The following is an 11,909-nucleotide window of genomic DNA, read 5'->3' as shown; positions in this document are numbered from 1 at the left end:
TGCTGACAGCTCAGAGCCTGGAGCCTGCTTCAGATTCTGTGTCTCCCTCTCTCTCTGACCCTCCCCCGTTCATGCTGTGTCTCTCTCTGTCTCAAAAATAAATAAACATTTTAAAAAATTAAAAAAAAAACTATTAGAACTAATAAATGCAGGAAATTAGCAAGATACGAGGTAACACACAAATACCAACTGCAGTCCTACACACTAACACTGAACCATCCAAAAAAGAAATTAAGAAAATTTTATTTACGACAGCATCAAAAAGAATAAAATACATATGAATTAACTTAACCAAAGAGGTGAAAGATTTGTACAATTATAACTACAAAACACTGCTGAAAGAAATTGAAGAAGACATTAAAAAAATGGAATGACATCCCAAGTTCATGGACACTTAGTGATCTACATGTTTAATACAATTTTTAAGTCAAAATCCAAATCGTGTTTTTAGAAAAATAGAAAAACTCATCCTAAAATGCGTATGGAATCATAAGAGACCCCAAATAACCAAGACAATTGTGGGGGGAAAAAAGTTGGGGTGTCATATTTCCTGATTTCAAAACCTACAGCAAAGCTATAGTAGTCAAACCAGTGTGAGGACGCCTGGGTGGCTCAGTCAGTTAAGCATCCAACTTCAGCTCATGATCTCACCATTGTGGGTTCGAGACCCATATTGGGCTCTGTGCTGACAGCTCAAAGCCTGGATCCTGCTTCAGATTCTATGTCTCCCTGTCTCTCTGCTCCTCCCCTGCTCGTACTCTGTCTCTCTCAAAAATAAAAAAACATTAAAAAAATTAAAAAAAAAACCCGGTGTGATACTGGCATAAAGACAGACATATCGAGTAACAGAACAGAGTTCAGAAACAAACTCTCACATATATGGCCCAACAATTTTCAAAAAGGTGCCAAAACCATTCAGTGGGGAAAGATAGTCTTCACCAAATGGTGCTGAGAAAACTGAATATCCATGTGCAAAAGAATGAAATTGGACCCTTACTGAATACCATGTACAGAATGAACTAAAATGGATCTATGACCTAAATATAAGACCCAGAACCCTTGGAAGAAGACACAGGGTAAAAGCTACAGGACATTGGATTTGGCAATGATTTCTTGGATATGATGCCAAAGGGAAAAAAATAGATTGACTTAATAAAAATTTAAGAATTTTGTGCACCAAAAAACACTAGCAACAGAGTAAAAAGCAACCCACAGAATGGGAGAAAATATTTGCAAATCATGTATCTGTTAAGAAAATAATATCCAGAGGCTATAGTTAACTCCAATTCAACCACAAGAAAACAAACAGCCTGATTCAAAACTGGGCAAAGTCCTTGAACAGACATTTATCCAAATAAGGTATACAAATGGCCAATAAGCACATAAAAACATGTTTAGTATCACTAATCAATAGGGAAATGCAAATAAAAACTACAATGAGGTGGGGGGCACTTGGGTGGCTTAGTCTATTAAGCATCCGACTCTGGATTTCAGCTCAAGTCATGGTCTTACAGTTTGTGAGATCAAGCCCATGTTGGGCTCTGGGCTGAACTTTCTTGGGATTCTCTCTCTCCCTCTCTTTCTGCCCCTCCCCAACTCGTGTGCATGTGCATGAGCATGTGCTCTTCCTCTCTATCTCTCAAAAATAAATAAATAATCATTAAAAAAACCTTACAATTGGATACCATCTCACACCCAGTAGGATGGCTACTATCAAAACCTATAAAATAGCTAGTGTTGACAATAATGTGGAAAAGTTTAAGGCACTTCGGTACTGTTGGTGGGAATGTAGAAGGACATTAGTCACTGGATTTAGGGCCCATCCTAATCCAATATGACCTCATCTTAACTAATTATATCTGCAAAGACCCTGTGTCCAAATAGAGCCATTCCTATGGGTTAAATTTTGTCACCCCCCAAAAAATTGAGGAGAAAAATCATTGAAGCAGAAAGTTGATTCTTTGAAAAGATCGACAATATTGATACACTTTCAGCAAGACTATCCTAGTCTGGTCAGGTTGTTAGAACAAAACACCACAGAGTGGATAGCTTATATAAAACAAGTCTGTTTCTCATAGCTCTGAAGATTGGATGTTCAAGATCAGGGTGCCAGCATGGTCAGATGAGGGCCCTCTTCTGGGTCACAGGTTTTTCATTGTATCCTTGCATGGTAGAAGGGGTGAGGTTGCTTTCTGAAGCCTCTTATATAAGGGCTCTAATCTCATGAAAAAGACTCTGCCCTCATGACCTAATCACCCCCAAAGGCCCCACCTCCTAATACCATCACATTGAGCATTAGGATTTACCATATGAATTTTGAGGGAACACAAATCTTTAGACCATGGCATAGACTTACACAGAAAAACAAGATATAAGTAACTAAGATCAGAAGTGAAAATGGGAACATTATTACTAAGCTTATAGAGATAAAAAGGATTATAAGAGAATACTATAAACAGTTGTGCACCAACAAATTAAATAACCTAGAAGACACGGACAAATTCCTTGAAACATGCAAATGACCTGAAGTGACTCAAGAAGAAAGGGGAAATCTGAACACACCTATAGCAAAAGATTGAATCAGTAACCAAAAAGCTCCCAACAATGAAAAGTCCAGCACCAGATGGCTTCACAGGTGAATTCTACCAAATATTTAAAGAATTAACACCAATCTTTCTCAAATTCTTCCAAAAAATTGAAGAGGAAAAGACAGTTCCTAACTCACCCCATGAGGTCAGCATTACCCTGATGAAGACATCACAAGAAAAGAAGATTACAGATCAATGTCCCTTATGAATATAGATGCAAAGATTCTTGACAAGATATTAGCAAATTGAATCCAACAACACATTAAAAGAATTATTCACCACGACCAAGTAAGATTTAGCCCAGAAATGCAAGGGTGTGATTCATCGTAAGAAAATCAATCAATGTGATACATCACATTAATAGAATGAAGACAAAAGCATATGATCATCTTAATTGGAGCAGAAAAGGCATTTGACAATATCCAACATTGTTTTATGATAAAAACTCTCAGAAAAATTATGTTTGCTTTGACAAGTAAAATTGGAGTGATATAGGGAAGCTAAACATGGCCCCTGTGCAAGGATGGCATGCAAATTTGTGAAGCGTTCCATATTTTTGTCAACTATACTTTGATTTAAAAAAAAAAAAAACTCTCGGGACACCTGGGTGGCTCAGTCGGTTAAGTGTCCAACTTCAGCTCAGGTCATGATCTCATGGTTTGTGGGTTCAAGCCCCGCATTGGTCTGTGTGCTGACAGCTCAGAGCCTGGAGCCTGCTTCAGATTGTGTTTCTCTCTCTCTCTGCCCTCCCCTGTTTGCACTCTGTTTCTCTCTCTCTCTCAAAAATAAATAAACATTAAAAAAAAACACCTCTCAGGTGGGGCGCCTGGGTGGCTCAGTCAGTTGAGTGTTCAACTCTTGATTTCATCTCTGGTCATGATCCCAGGTTCTGGGATTGAGCCCGGCATCAGGCTCTGTGCTGAGTGTGGAGCCTGCTTGAGATTTTCTCTCTCTCTCTCTCTCTCTCTCTCTCTCTCTCTCTCTCTCTCCCTTTGTCTCTATCTCTTCCCCTTGGCTCCTCCCCTGCTCATGTGTGCACACGTGCACACTCCCTCTCTCTCAAATCAAATTATAAATAAATAAATAAATAACTCAAAAGTAGGAATAAAGGGAAATTTCCTAAACATAATGAAGGGCATGTATTTATTTATACAATTACGATAATCTTTTTTATTGGTATCACAATACATTGGCTTATTAATAATTAGGGCGTTCTGCGTATACAATATCTCATTATGGACAAGAAAATTTTAATGTTGATTATTTGCTAGATAAAGGGCATTTATGAAAAACCCACAGTAAACATCATATTCACAGACTGAAAGCCTTTCCCTTAAGATAAGGAACAAGACAAGGATGCCTGCTTTTACTGCTGCTATTCAATATTGTAGCCAGTGAATTAGACAAGAGAAAGAAATAAAAGACCTCCAAACTGGAAAGAGATAAAACTATGTTCATGGATGGCAGGATTCTGTATTTAGAATATCCCAAAGAATCCACGAGAAATTTGCTAGAGTGATAGTGTGTTACACCAAACCCTAGAAAACTAACACAGTCACATTCTGAAGTTCTGGGTGAATATGAATTTGAAGTGGGGAGAGGCACATTCAACCCACTACACTGGGCTTTCAGATTCCTTTACTGACATTTATTCTTCTATTCCCTTTTTTTTTTAAGTTTGTTTGTTTATTTATTTAAAGAGAGTGAGCGGGGGAGGGGCAGAGAGAGAGAGAGAGAGAGAGAGAGAGAGAATACCAAGCAGGCTCCTCACTGTCAGTGCAGAGCCCAATGTGGGGCTCCATCAAAACAATGAATGAGATCATGATCTGAGCCAAGACCAGAAATCTGATGCTTAATTGACTGAGCCACCCAGGTGCCCCTATTCTTCCATTTCTAATCTGAAGATCACTTTCCCAGACAGCTGAGGTGGAAATAAGACAAGCTGCAGGCAGCCAGTCACTATGTTCTTGTTCCAAACACAACTTCAAAGCCTCTTATGATCACGTTAGCCTGTTTTTGTGTTTCCCCCTCTTGTCTTCTTATTGTAAACCAGGTCTCCACACAGCACTGGACCTGTTTGCCTTGTTTTCTGTTTCCCATCTGCTCCAGTTCAGCCAGAACGACTCCCCCTCCCCCACTCATTTGACATTACCCAGTAGAATTTGGATTTTGAGGTTTCCAGAGCCACCCTCCTCCTTAGAGCACCTACTGAACTCCGTGAGTTCAGCCGCTCACTTCTGGATCATGTCTTAGAGTTGTATGCTTCCTGCCCAATATTTGAGACTAGGGATTGTCATTTTTGCTAAGGAAAGGGACTGTTGTGGGAGCAGGGACTTGGTTGATCTTCCCTAAAGGTGAAATCAGAAGGAGTGGATCAGTTTGACAAGCTCCCTCCTCAGGGTCAGGACCCAAGCAGAACTTTCATTCGCTGCCTTAGCTGATGCCTGTCCTGTGGCTGACCTTGAAGAATGCCCCCTGCACCCTGAAGTACCCAATGGCTCCCCGAGCCAGGCTTGAGAGCTGGCCTGGGCTGTTGGCAACTGCTTCATCTTCAGTCCTTGCTCTGATAAATCCTCCCTCCTCCAGACAACGGGACATTCATCTCTTTTCTCTACTCTTACCCCTTTGAAAGTCCATCTCTGGGATGTCCTCAAGCATCCTTCCTATCGGCAGAGCAGCTCTGCAGTCTGGAAATGGGAGAGGAGGCAGCCCTGACCCATCTCCCAGACGTTTGCTCCTCAAAGGTGAACTCAGACCCCACAGCAGGCAGAGCCTGGAGATCAAGGACCTGGATAGCGAGAACTTCAATACAAGTTCAAAACCTCCTGACTCCCTGGGTTGTTATTTTTTCCTCCTCTTCCTTTTGTTTCCCCTGGAGTGAACTCTTAAAGAAAAAACAAAACAAAACAAAAAACGCCTCTGGGCATTTTTTTTAGGGAAGGGAGGAGAAAATGTGATTCCATATTTTCTGTAATGTTCTACTAATCTTGAAAAAAAATGTATAAAGTGACAGACCTAAAAACACTGATTTCGTATTCTCAATTCACAAAGCAGGATGATAATATAGACACATTTATTTTCAAACATTAAGAGGCAAAGCCCAGGGGTGCCTGGGTGGCTCAGTTGGTTAAGCATCTGACTTTGGCTCAGGTCATGATCTCACAGTTCATGAGTTCAAGCCCCACACTGGGCTCTCTGTTGTCTGGGTATACCTGCTTCAGATCCTCTGTCTTTCTCTCTCTGCCCCTCACCCACTGTCTCTCTCTAAAAAATAAATAAGCATTTTTTTTAAAAAGATGCAAAAGACCACATATTATATAATTCAACTTACATAAAACATCTGGAATAGACAAATCTATACAAAATCTAGACAAAAAATAGATTAGCAGTTGCTTAGGACTGGATGGGAGGGATAGAAGGATAGAAAGCAAAGAGCACAGAGTTTCCTTTTGAGGTGATGAAAATGTTCCAAACTTGATTGCAATGATGGTCACACACATCTGTGAATATACCAAAAATTATTGCATTGTATACTGTAAATGAATGAATTATGTGGTGTTTGAATTCTATTTCAATAAAGCTGTTAAAAAAAATAAACATCAGGGGGTGCATGGGTGGTTCAGTTAAGCATCCGACTCCTGATTTCAGCTCAGGTCATGATCTCACGGTTCATGAGATCAAGCTCCACGCTGGGCTCTGTACTGATAGCTCTCTTTGCTGAATCCACTGCAAGAATGGGGACCATTTATCACTAGCCAGACTGTCCACATTCCAGAAATGTTATCACTCTGAAAGACCGGGTATTGTGAAAGCCCAGAGGAATCCTGTGGAGGGACCTCATCACTTTAGAAATCAGCCTCCTTGGAAAGAAAAGCAGGAGATTCTGGGTTGACAAAGAGAAACTGGTGACAGTTCACACAGTCTGTAGTCAAATATAGCACATGATCAAGGGTGTTCCACTGGGTTTCCATTAGGAGGAGGTCTGTGTGTGCTCACTTCCCCCATTTATATCTGTATTCAGGAGGGTGGGTCTCTTGTTGAAATCTGATTTTTCGTGAATGAAAAAAATCAATCTGCTGGGTAAGTGAGGCCCAGTGTTACTTGTTCAGTATCTTAAGCCCAGAAAGTTACTGGCATTGAACTTGTACCAAACTCAGCTTCTTTGATTCAGCAAGCTACAGCAGTTAATCAATCACAGGCTATCAGAAAAATTTTAGATGTTATCTGTCTCTTAGAAAGGAAATGATTGGTGGGCTGATGAAAAGATCTGAGGTCGTTCAGCTACAGAAACAAGAAGTTGCTAAATGAGTCCCAGGACCTATTTGAGATAATGTTTAAATGCAATAAAATTTATCTATTGGGGAGCAAAATAGGAAGTCTCAGACTTGTGCTCTGATCAGCTGAGTATCCTGTGACTTGCTTATTAAATTCAAAGCTGTGACCATACAATCTTTGCAGGGACATTTTGTGTTGCTGCACTCGACCATGAAGGGAAAGCATTAGTATTTTCCGTCTTAGACATCAGAAAGTCCTTTGGATGTAGGGTAATTTGGGAAAAGGAGTGAATGTGCCATCAACAATGATAAATGTAGTTTTGGGTGTATTACCTTGAGTAAGTCATTTTACCTCTCTGAGCCTTAATTTCCTCATCCGTGATAGAGACAGAATAGTCATTTTATAGTCTTCCAGAGCCATAAGGATCCCTTAGCAGAATGCCTGCTCACAGGATTTCTATTGTTATTGTCATCAAGTGATAGGAATCCAGTGGGCACCCACACACACCTCACCTTTGCCCCAGTGATGCTCTGTAGGCTCTCACTTGGGGGTCAGGGACCATGTGATGGTAGTCATGGGACAAGGAAGAGGGTCAGCTGCCAGAAAGTCACAGTCTGGCTAAAGCCAGACAGCCAGGACTCTAGTACTGTCCCCTGAGTACAAATGTGCTGACAGCTGCCATCCCAGGAAGAAGGAAAAGGGAGAGGAAATGAAAGACTTGGCATCTGAACCACGCTTAGAAAGATGACCCGGAGATCAGCCCAGACAGTGCTACAGCCTCCAAGACAAGCCTGGGAAAGTATTTCTGGGCCCAAGAGGCAGGTACATAAGCAGAAGTGTGCTGAGGGATGGGAGAAATGCCCAGAAAAGTAGCTTAAGACAGACCTACAGTCAAATAGCAAAATGACTCCATGTTTCAGATACAAAATACCGGTGAATAAAGCACAAAAAGAAACAGACCCGGAAAGATCTAGTCAAGATTAAAGTAAGCGAGGCCTCTTTGTGAACCAGACACAAGCAGAAGTGGTGAATAGGGAGCCACAGGGACCTGCCCTGGGTCAAGGGCAGAGCTGGTGGCCGAGCACTTCCCTTCTGTGGGGCAGCAGGAAATGAAAGCACCCATGTGTACCAGCCCCATGGAGGGCCCTCAGGATGCCCAGTAAAGGGGAAGATGAGCACACCCACCAGGCCGCCAGGCCACATCTCTATTCCTAGAACGCAGCTGGGCAGTCTTGCATGTGAGCGCAGGATCAAGAACCACCTGAGGAATGGACGGCGTGGAGTTGGTTGTGAAAGTGCGAAATGGAAACAGCCTAATTGCTGCATAGGAAAAGGGCAGGGGCACCTGGGTGGCTCAGTGGGTTAAATGTCTGACTCTTGGTTTCTGCTCAGGTCATGATCTTGAGGTTCGTGGGACCGAACCCCTGGATGGACTCTGCACTGACAATGCAGGGTCCTGCTTAGGAGCCTGCTCTCCTCACTCTGCCCCTCCCCGGCTCATGGTCTCTGTCTCTCTCAAAATAAACAAACCTTGGAAAAAAAAAAAAAAAAAAAGGAAAAGGGCAAAATCAGTGGTGGTGTATTCACACAGTGGAATCTTCTCCAGCAATTAAAATGGGTGAACTAGAGCTATGTGTATCAGTGTGGACAGTTTGGGCCAAAGCACATGATGTGGCTATGCGTGGTCCTGGGGGTGGGAAAGTAAACCCATCCCCCCAGGGAAGGATGCTGCTGTCAATGAATGGTTATTCAGTCTACCACAGGTATTCAGAGAAAGAGAGGAGCAAGGTCACTTCAGACTACGACCAGTGTCAGGGATAAATCAGGGAGATGTGAGAAGGTGACTGGAGAGGGTGATAATTTATATTAGGTGTGTCAGAGAAGAACCTGCCCCTTATTTCTCTTGTTTAAAATTATCTTCTGGGGGTGACTAACTGGCTCAGTCAGTTAAATGTCTGACTTTTGATTTCGGCTCAGGTCGTGATCTCACGGTTCATGGGTTCAAGCCCCTAGTCAGGCTTTGCACTGGCAGTGCAGAGCTTGCTTGGGATTCTCTCTCTCCCTCCCTCTTTCTCTGCCCCCTCTTCTCTCTCCACCCCCAAAATAAATAAATAAACATTAACTTCAGATTTCCAAACTGTTCACTGGCGGTTGAGGGGCTACATCATCTGGTGACCAATTCAGACAAGTTCTCTGACAAATATTTGGAGGAAAGCCTCAGAAATAAGAGCAGGAACTAGAAACCAGTGCCCAAGAGAGCTGAAACTCAGTAACTTGCCTACATTTGTTAGTTAGGCTAACGTTCTCCTTCTGGCAGATGAGTCCTTAGAGTAGAAAGAGTTTGTGCACCTGTATTTGGGAATATCAAAGAGGGAGCTGGTCTCATTCCCAGATCAGGTTTAGGGGCTGGGGAGAAGAAGATTTCGAGGGTGAGGTGGGTGGGGGCAGCAAGTGAGGAAGACAAATGGGAAGGCCAGGTAGAGATGCTCCAAAAGAACAGCTATGGAGTGGCAGGTGACCCCAGGGAGAGGCAGAGCATTGGTGGAAGAATGGCTTCCAGAAAGAATGAGATGAGGACTGCTAGATCCAGAAAAATGGGGCGGGCAGAAGAGATGGCTCTTCAGTGTGGTAAAGGAGCAAGTTTATAGTGAATGGGGATGGTGAAGGTAAGAGGAGATTGTGTTCTGGATGGAACCTCAGAGGCAGTGGGGTTTCAGAAATAAAGAGTCTAGAGTGTGGTCCAGTATATGAGCAACGATGGGAAAAGAAAGGACTAAAGTCAAGTAGATCACAGAACTGAGCCCCAGGATGGGGAGGCTACTCACAGGGACAAGAAGTAGGACGGAGAAGGGGCTGAGCCACGGGCCGAACTGCACAGTGAGTTTGTGTGAGCAGGGAGAGTCTTGGAGACCAAAGGGGTGTGAGGATAAAGCTGTCTGAATGGGGTATTAAAGAATGAGAGGGGTGCCTGGGTGGCTCAGTCGGTTAAGTGTCCAACTTCAGCTTAGGTCATGATCTCAAGGTTCATGGGTTTGAGTCCCACATTGTGCTCTCTGCTGACAGCTCAGAGCCTGGAGCCTGCTTCAGATTTTATCTCTCTCTCTCTCTCTCTCTCTCTCTCTCTCTCTCTGCCCCTCCCCTGCTCACACTCTGTCTTGCTCTCTCTTTCAAAAATAATTTAAAAAACCCCACAAAGACAAAAAACAAACAAAAAGAGAATGAAGGCAGAGGGAAGGGCATGAGCGAAGGCACAGAGTCATGCAGCAACATGGTGTGTGCAGGAATCGAGGGCCAGGAACGGGTGTGATGGTTGACAAACCAAGCTTTGGGGTTTGGATTTATCCTCAAAGAGATAGGGACCTGCTCATTTCTCCTATTCCTATACTCATAATTTTGGGATGTCTCTAGATACATCTTTGGATCTGCTCTCTACCTGCCTTCATTTCTTTGGTGACCACATAAATCCTCAAAGCCGACAACTTCCAAGTTTACATCTCCAGGCTCATATATTTATACAAGGCCAAAAACTTAGGGGTGGAGGTGGGGTAGGAGAGGAAATTGGGCCAATGGGCTTTACCCACCAGGGTCTGTTTTTCAGGTTCACCTTTCATTAGTTCTCTGTCCTCTTCCCCATTAGACGGTAGAAAATCAATTTGTATTAAAGCTGAAGGGTAAATGAAAAATCAATTTATTAATTTTAGGAGACAATAGACCTTTAATTATTTATTTTTTGCCTGTTTTTTCAAAAATATATTTTTGAAAATTTGTTTTTTTAATTTTAAATGTTTATCTATTGATTTGTTTTATAATTGATTTATTTATTTTGAGAGAGAGAGAGAGAGCTGGGGAGGGACAGAGAATGAGAGAGAATCCCAAGCAGGCTCCGCACTGTCAGCGCAGAGCCTGATGTGGGGCTTGAACCCACTAACTATGAGATCATGACCTGAGCCCAGATGAGGAGTCAACCAATTAACTGACTGAGCCACCCAGGTAGCCCTATTTATTGATGTTTGAGAGAGAGCAAGCACAAACAAGGGAGGGGCAGAGACAGAGAGATACAGAATCTGAAGCAGGCTCCAGGCTCTGAGTGGACAACACAGAGCTGGATGTGGGGCTGGAATGTATGAACCACAAGATCATGACCTGAGCCAAAGTCCCACACTTAACCCACTGAGCCCCCCAGGTGCCCCTATTTATTTATTTTGAGAAAGAGAACATGGAGGAGGGGCAGAGAGAGAGAGGGAGAGAGAGAATCCCAAGCAGTCTCTGCACTGGCACTGACATCGCTGAGTCTGATGCAGGGCTCAAATTCACCAAATTAGATTATGACTTAAGCTGAAGTCTGATGCTTAATTGAGCCACCCGGGCGCCTCTGCCTGTTTGATTTTAAAAAAGCATTTATTGGTTTGATTAAAAGAATAATGTTATGTTCCTTGCAGGAAATTTCAAAAAAATCAAAAAAGTATGAGAAACAAAATGGAAATTATCTATAACACCAGTAATGCTTCACATCTATCTGTATTTCTGCGGATACAATATTTTGATCATACTGTATGTACTTTTGCATCCTACTTTTCTTGTTTTTATATTGTGAGAAAAAAAAAACAACCTTTAAATCTTGTCAGCTCCTAAAATATATTTTATTTTTACTACTCTGGGGACTCTGTTGGCAGTATGAAGGCCCATTATTAGGTTGCTTTGTTAAGTATAAAATCAGCAAAAAGTAAAAAAAATAGTATTTTGAAGAATCAGGTAACTGTACAAACAATTTTATCTAGACCAGGTTACTGGGGCCATAAGCCCCCTCTCCTTGCATCTTTATGATCCCACAACACCAACTGGGAGCCCTGAGCCCCTGGTTAGAGGTTTGGGGCTCAGGTGACGGTAGGTGGAGGCCCACGGTCAAGGCTACGGCCGCGGGGTGCACGCCACCAGGCACCGCAGAGACTTCGCCTGGGCTCACGGGCTGTCCGGCTGTTTCCCTGGGTCCCGCTCTGGCCGCAGCCCCGGACCGACCGCCCCGGGCGGGGGAGCAGTCGGACCGGG

General features: G+C 42.9%; 1 non-coding gene across 1 annotated transcript; it reads left to right on the top strand.

The window, feature by feature from the left end:
- The first annotated feature begins 3,040 nt into the window (after window positions 1-3,040).
- On the top strand, window positions 3,041-3,146 carry LOC125928680 (U6 spliceosomal RNA). The gene has a single exon (XR_007459735.1). It is a non-coding gene; the product is annotated as a U6 spliceosomal RNA (small nuclear RNA).
- Window positions 3,147-11,909: the final 8,763 nt, after the last annotated feature.

Source organism: Panthera uncia, chromosome E3, assembly GCF_023721935.1.
Source record: "Panthera uncia isolate 11264 chromosome E3, Puncia_PCG_1.0, whole genome shotgun sequence".
Lineage (NCBI taxonomy): Eukaryota > Metazoa > Chordata > Mammalia > Carnivora > Felidae > Panthera > Panthera uncia.
The sequence above is the reverse complement of the archived record's forward strand: the minus strand, read 5'-3'. Positions and strand labels throughout refer to the sequence as shown.